The sequence below is a fragment of the Salmo trutta genome, chromosome 2, assembly GCF_901001165.1.
Source record: "Salmo trutta chromosome 2, fSalTru1.1, whole genome shotgun sequence".
In the NCBI taxonomy this organism is placed as follows: Eukaryota; Metazoa; Chordata; class Actinopteri; order Salmoniformes; family Salmonidae; genus Salmo; species Salmo trutta.
Genome location: NC_042958.1, coordinates 40,442,452 through 40,449,508, shown reverse-complemented (window position 1 = coordinate 40,449,508; position 7,057 = coordinate 40,442,452). Strand labels below are relative to the sequence as shown.

The following is a 7,057-nucleotide window of genomic DNA, read 5'->3' as shown; positions in this document are numbered from 1 at the left end:
TTGCCTGATGCTGTTTTCCTCTCCGCTGCTGTTCCGAACCCCCTCTGATTCTGGTCCGTCTCCTCATCCTGCTACTCTGTCCTGGATTCCCCACTCTACTGCTCCCTTGGATTCCCCTCCGGACCTGCTTACCCTGTTCCAACCCCTCTCGCTCCAGCCTCAGCCGCTTCAACCTGGTTTCCAGCAACCCGCCCAAGCTTCCCCTGGCCTGCACTCCATCTCCCCCCCTGTGTTTCAATAATACCCTTGGTTACTTCATCCGTCTCCTCATCTGAGTCTGCTCTTGGGTCTCCCTGTTCCACTACACGTAAGTTTAACAACTCACATAATAAATTGCATTGACTCACTCTGTGTGCAATAATTTGTTTAACATTATTTTTGAATGACTACCTTATCTCTGTACCCCACACAAACAATATCTTAAGGTCCCTCAGTCAAGCAGTGGATTTCAAACACAAGACCAGGAAGATTTTCCAATGCCTCACAAAGAAGGGCACCTATTGTTAGATTGGTAAAAAGAAAAAATGGAATATCCCTTTGAGCATTGTGAAGTTATTAATTACACTTTGGATGGTGTATCAATACATTATGTCACCACAAAAAAAATAGGTGTCCTTCCTAACTCCGTTGCCAGAGCGGAAAGAAACTGCTCAGGGATTTCACCATGAGGCTAGAGTTGAATGGCTGTGATAACATTGTAGTTACTCCATAATACTAAACTAAATGACAGAGTGAAAAGAAGGAAGCCTTTACAGAATAAAAATATTCTAAAACATGTATCCTATTTTTAACGAGATTAAAGTAAAACTGCTAAAATGTCCACAAGTTTATTTCTTTGCCACATTTTTGTAGCTTTACTTTAGTTGATGTCCAGGAACTATTATTTTAGCAGGCGATATAAATCATACATTCGATAAGATTGACAGACGTAGCAATACAAATGGCAAATTCAAGGAGTCTCCAAAGAGGCTGAAAAATGTCATCTCTACAAATAAATTATTATTCCAAACTACAAAAGACTACCCCTTTTTTTTCTCAAAGCAACAAAAGCTATTCATAATGAACAATATTTTTTGTTCCTAAAATGCACTCAACAACATACTGGGTTAAAATATCCATGATATAGTGATATCGGATCATTCTCCTGTATCATGCTTAATTACACCAACAGAAATACACTTAGCGACAGAATATGGAGAATGGACAGAGCGCATCTTAAAGACCCAAAATGTATTAAATATGTAAACAAAAAAATGAAGACCTTTACCATTACAAATGTAGATAGAGGACAGAGAAAAGCCGACCCCCGACATAATTTGAGATGTGTTTAAGGTGTACATTAGGGGAATGATAATCTCACTCGCCAAAAGTTAAATTACTATCTTAGAAAAAAGACCATAAAAAATCTTACCAAGGCAAAGAGTAAAAAAAATATTTCTGAACTTAAGCAGGAATATGGTATTTTACCACAACTACAGGTTAAACTTAAATAAATGATTTAATGGGAAATAAACACCTTGCAGCCCTGACAAAATGATTACACCCAAAACCAGGTATAATTTTAAAAGATACAACTGCTTTAATTAGAAACCACAATGAACGCATGAAAATGTATATGAATCAGAATTAAAGTGGGACTGTTCCTACAGCCTTCTGAGACTCAAGAACTCTGAAGCAATTATCAGCAGACAACAAGAATCAATAAAAAACAGATCATATAAAATGAGATACTGTATGAATGGTTTTCCCAAAGAATTACAGAGCATTCAATGTTGTTACTTTACAGCTTATTCTAAAATGGATTAAATCGTTTCCCCCCCCCTCTTCAATCTACACAATACCCCATAATGAAAAAAGCAAAAACAGGTTTTTATAAAACAACAACTGAAATATTACATTTACATAAGTATTCAGACCCTTTACTCAGTACTTTGTTGAAGCACCTTCGGCAGCGAGTCTTCTTGGGTATGATGCTACAAGCTTGGCACACCTGTATTGGGGAGTTTCTCATTCTTCTCTGCAGTTCCTCTCAAGCTCTGTCAGGTTGGATGGCAGCATCGCTGCACAGCTATTTCAGGTCTCTCCAGATATGTTAGATCAGGTTCAAGTCCGGGCTCTGACTGGGCCACTCAAAGACACTCAGAGATTTGTTCCGAAGCCACTCCTGCATTGTCTTAGTGTGTGCTTAGGGTCGTTGTCCTGTTGGAAGGTGAACCTTCGCCCCAGTCTGAGGCCCTGAGCGCTCTGGAGCAGGTTTTCATTAAGGACCTCTCTGTACTTTGCTCCGTTCATCTTTCCCTCGATCCTGACTAGTCCCTGCCACTGAAAAGCCTTCCACAGCATGATGCTGCCACCACCATGCTTCACTGTAGGGATGGTGACAGGTTTCCTCCAGATGTGACAATTGGCATTCAGACCAAAGAGTTCAGCCTTGGTTTCATCAGACCAGAGAGTCTTGTTTCTCATGGTCTCAGTCCTTTAGGTGCTTTTTGGCAAACTCCAAGTAGGCTGTTTATGTGCCTTTTACTGAGGAGTGGTTTCCATCTGGTCACTCTACCATAAAGGCCTGATTGGTGGAGTGCTGCAGAGATGGTTGTCCTTCTGGAGGGTTCTCTCATCTCCACAGAGGAACTCTGGAGCTCTGTCAGAGTGACCATTGCTGACCAAGGCCCTTCTCCCCCGATTGCTCAGTTTGGCCAGGTGACCAGCTCTAGGAAGAGTCTTGGTGGTTCCAAACTTCTTCCATTTAAGAAGGATGGAGGCCACTGTGTTCTTGGGGACCTTCAATACTGCAGAAATGTTTTGGTACCCTTCCCCAGATCTGTGCCTTGACACATTCCTGTCTTGGACCTCTATGGACAAGTATTCAGGGTCTGAATACTTATGCAAATAAGGTATTTCTGCTTTTAATTTGTAATACATTTGCAAAAATGTAAAAAAAAAACTGTTTTTGCTTTGTCATTATGGGTATTGTTTATAGATTGATGAGGAAAAATGTCACATGAACTGACGCTGGAGAGGCGAAGCAGGTACCGGGAGTCAAACATTTAATAAAGAACGGACATGGAACGAGTCAGGAACAGCGTCAGCACAAGGGTAATAAAGACAAAAAAAATAATTAATGCATCAGTGGGGAACAGAGCAGGGGAACTGACAAATATAGGGGAGGTAATAAACAGGTGATGAGTGTGTCTAATATCGCTGATGCGCGTGACGAGGGAAGGCAGGTGTGCGTAATTGATGATGGCAGGAGTGTGTGATGCAGAGCAGCCTGGTGCCCTCAAGCGCCTGGGGGGGAAGCAGACGTGACAAAATAAATGTAATCCATTTAAGAATAAGGCTGTAACCTAACAAAATGTGGAAAAAGGGAAGGGGTCTGAATATTTTCCGTATGCACTGTATATTTGACATTCTGGGACAAAGTAGCATCCCTATTTACTCAAATTACAACACACACACGTCACTTAATTCAGTGCTTCCGAGTTCCATCAAACAGTTATTTCAGTTATATTAAAACCAGGGAAATCTGAGTCCCCTGCTGATATTAGACCCATACAATTCTGACAATAAATAATAACAAAACTCATAAGCAACAGAATGGCAAGTCTTACCAGATTTGATACATATTAAAGGGTTTATGAAAAATAGACATTTACAAACAAATACAAGAACATGTTTCAGTATAATACAAATGCAAAAAACTATAACTATACAACTATATATAGATGTATCAATGTCTGTTGATGCTGAAAAGGCTTTTGACTGTATTGAATGGCCTCATCCTATTAAACATTGTATTGAATGGCCTCATCTATTAAAACATTGTATTGAATGGCCTCATCTATTAAAACATTGTATTGAATGGCCTCATCTATTAAACTTTGGAAGCCTTTAACTTTCCAGCTGAAATAATACATTTCATAAAATATTGTAGAACTATCCTAAAGCAAAATATACTGTACACATATAGTACATTCTGATGAATTTGCTTTAGAAAGTAGTACAAGACAGGTATGTCCTCTCTCCCCCCTCCTGTTTGCATTGGCAATTGTGACTCGTTTCAGGAAACTAGGCATATGTCGCGTGTCACTACTTCACAGGAGAGTCATTTGAACGTAAACTTCAAAAAAATAAAAATAAAAATAATGAAAATACGTTTCTTGTCAAAAAATGCCTTCTGGAACATGTGAACTTTCATGTACCTTAAAAACAAACTTGTATGCCATCTGTAAATACAAATAAGTGTTAAATTACGAGCCTAGTTGGTTTAGCCACATAAAAAGACAGGAACCTTTCCTCTACCAATGATTGGCTGAGATAATGGGAGGGCTGGACATGCCAAGAGATGAGTTTGGATTGGTCTGCCATGTAGCACGCTTCTGTCTATAACATGAGCTGCTCAGTATGTGTTGGTAATCCTTTCTAACGGGGTTATTATAAGACATCACGTATTAGAACTGCATCAGTGTTGCTCTCCACTTTCTGGAGGACCGAGTTTTGGAATCAATGGGATGACTAGTGGAATTAGAGTATGATAGCTAAGCGTAAATTCTCGCGTTTTGATTAAATATGCAGTAGGATTCAAACAGAAGCCACAGAAGTCTGTTGTATAAAACAACTGTCTCCGATTACATCTTCAAAATAAGGTCAACTATGGCAACCGTGACAGAGAGGGGTCCACCCATGTTTACAGGTAAGATAGTCTAGCTAGCACTACATTTTCAGATATAATGCATTTCTAATTTTGTCAGAATGTCGTTTTAATTCACTTTAAAGCGTACTATTAGCTGGCTCGCTAGCTAACGTAGGCTGGCTCGCTAGCTAACGTACTCGTATGATCTGTGTAGTAATATTATCCATATCTTAGAGCCATTTGCATTTGTAGTTATAGCCTAATGTTGGCTAGCTTAGCTAACATGAAACTGGTTGATTAGCTACCTGATTCATGCAGGTGTAGTAACAATATTAAATGGGATTATGGGTCATTGTTTAGCATGTCTTAACAAAGACTCCACTATGCAGTAATCTATTTTCTCTAATTGGTTCCCATTAACTTGTAAATAATGATCTTCAGATTGGCATGGCTCCTAATGTTTTTTCTATTTCTAATAATACTAATATTGTCCCACCGACGACATTCTTTAAAGTATAGTACCAGTCAAAGTTTGGACACACCTACTCATTCAAGGGTTATAGAATAATAAAAGCAGCCAACAAGTTGCTCAGCATATGTGGGAAACTCCTTCAAGACTGTTGGAAAAGCATTCCTCATGAGCTGGCTGAGAGAATGCCCAAGAGTGTGCAAAGCTGTAATCAAGGCAAAGGTTGGCTACTTTGAAGAATCTAAAATATAACATATTTTGATTTGTTTAACACTTTTTTGGTTACTACATGATTCCATATGTGTTATTTCATAGTTTTGATGTCTTCACTATCATTCTACAATGTAGAAAAAGTAAAAATAAAGAAAAACATTGAATGAGTAGGTGTTCTAAACTTTGACTGGTACTGTATACTCTGTCATAAGACTTTATGGTCAAATAAAACTCATAGAATAAAAGGAAAGTTTTACATCTTCCTTAAGTCTGAGGGTAGTTTTACATCTTCCTTAAGTCTGAGGGTAGTTTTACATCTTCCAGACTTGGAATTGTTTCAACTCGCCACCCAAGGCTTTACTTGTGACATATAGTTAAATGCACTAAAGAGGAACATATTGAAGATTTCCATGCTCATCCCCAGGATATTTTTATGTGTCTATTTTCAAAGGATTAAAGCTAAGAACATGAACAACTTCCTAGTTAAGAACACTATAACAACATGGAAGAAAAAATAAACATATTCTACAAGAATACCATCCCAGATGGTAGCCAATCAGTCTGTTTGTAAGTGTGATCCTTGAGATCAGAGTTAAGAGTTTTTGTTTAATGACCCTGATCCTGTTTACAGAAGCAAATACTTTTTATGTGAAGGTGGATGCTGTATATAACAACTATTCTTTTTAGATCTGTCTTTATTTTACTTGCATAAAGATTTCGGAATGAGAAGGCTTTTGTTTTTCTACACCTTCTGGAGTTGGTGTAGTGTCAGGAGCGTCAGTCTGCACGCGAGGCCCGCTACGCGAGCGCAGGTGCGCAATAATTCATGCCTTCTGGGAGTGCTATAAAGTCAAAAAGCTGGCTGTCAGAAGTTTTACAATGTACTGTAAATGTACTTTTCATCCGTCTATATACTTATTTCAAGACGAGGCATATGAGGGTGAGGTGAGATATCCAATGGGTTGGACCATACTTTTACGTCAATCATTTAGATTATTATTTTTTTTACTTAAACTACAAATCAAATGATCCTCCATAGTTAAGACAGTGGAAGAATCATGCATTATTAGTTAAATATTGAAAAGGTGTGGGCAATTTGAGGCCGTATGGCATAGTCTTACAAGCACTGGAGATAGATGCGGTGGGAACATGTGGGTCTGGGCAGGTGTGTCGTTGATGTCTATCTGCGTGCGTCTATCTGTTGTCTTGTTTTCTGTACAGAATATGTTTATATTGTTTGAAAAGAAAAATAATTCTTACAAAGAAAAAAAGAAATAAACTTAATGTCCTGAATATAAAGCGTTATGTTTGGGGCAAATCCAACAGAGTACCACGCTACATATTTTCAAGCATGGTGGTGGCTGCATCATGTTATGGGTATGCTTGTCATTGGCAAGGACTGGGAGTTTTGTAGGATAAAAAGAAACGTAATAGAGCTAAGCACAAGCAAAATCCTATGAGGAAAACCTGGCTCAGTCTGCTTTCCACCAGACACTGGGTAGACAAATTCACCTTTCAGCAGCAATAACCTAAAACACAAGGCCAAATCTACACTGGAGTTACTTACTAAGATGATATTGAATGTTCCTGAGTGGCTGAGTTATAGTTTTGCCTTAAATCGGCTTGAAAATCTTTGGCAAGACTTGAAAATGTCTGTCTAGCAATGATCAACAACCAACTTGACAGAGCTGTAAAAAATGTTTTTAAAGAATAATGTGCAAATATTGTACAATCCAGGTGTA

At 38.6% G+C, this 7,057-nt stretch overlaps 1 protein-coding gene across 1 annotated transcript in view; it reads right to left on the bottom strand.

Annotated features, from left to right (window-relative positions):
* Window positions 1–7,057, bottom strand: part of nid1a (nidogen 1a) — a 57,160-nt gene that overhangs the window by 4,988 nt on the left and 45,115 nt on the right. The window lies entirely within an intron of this gene.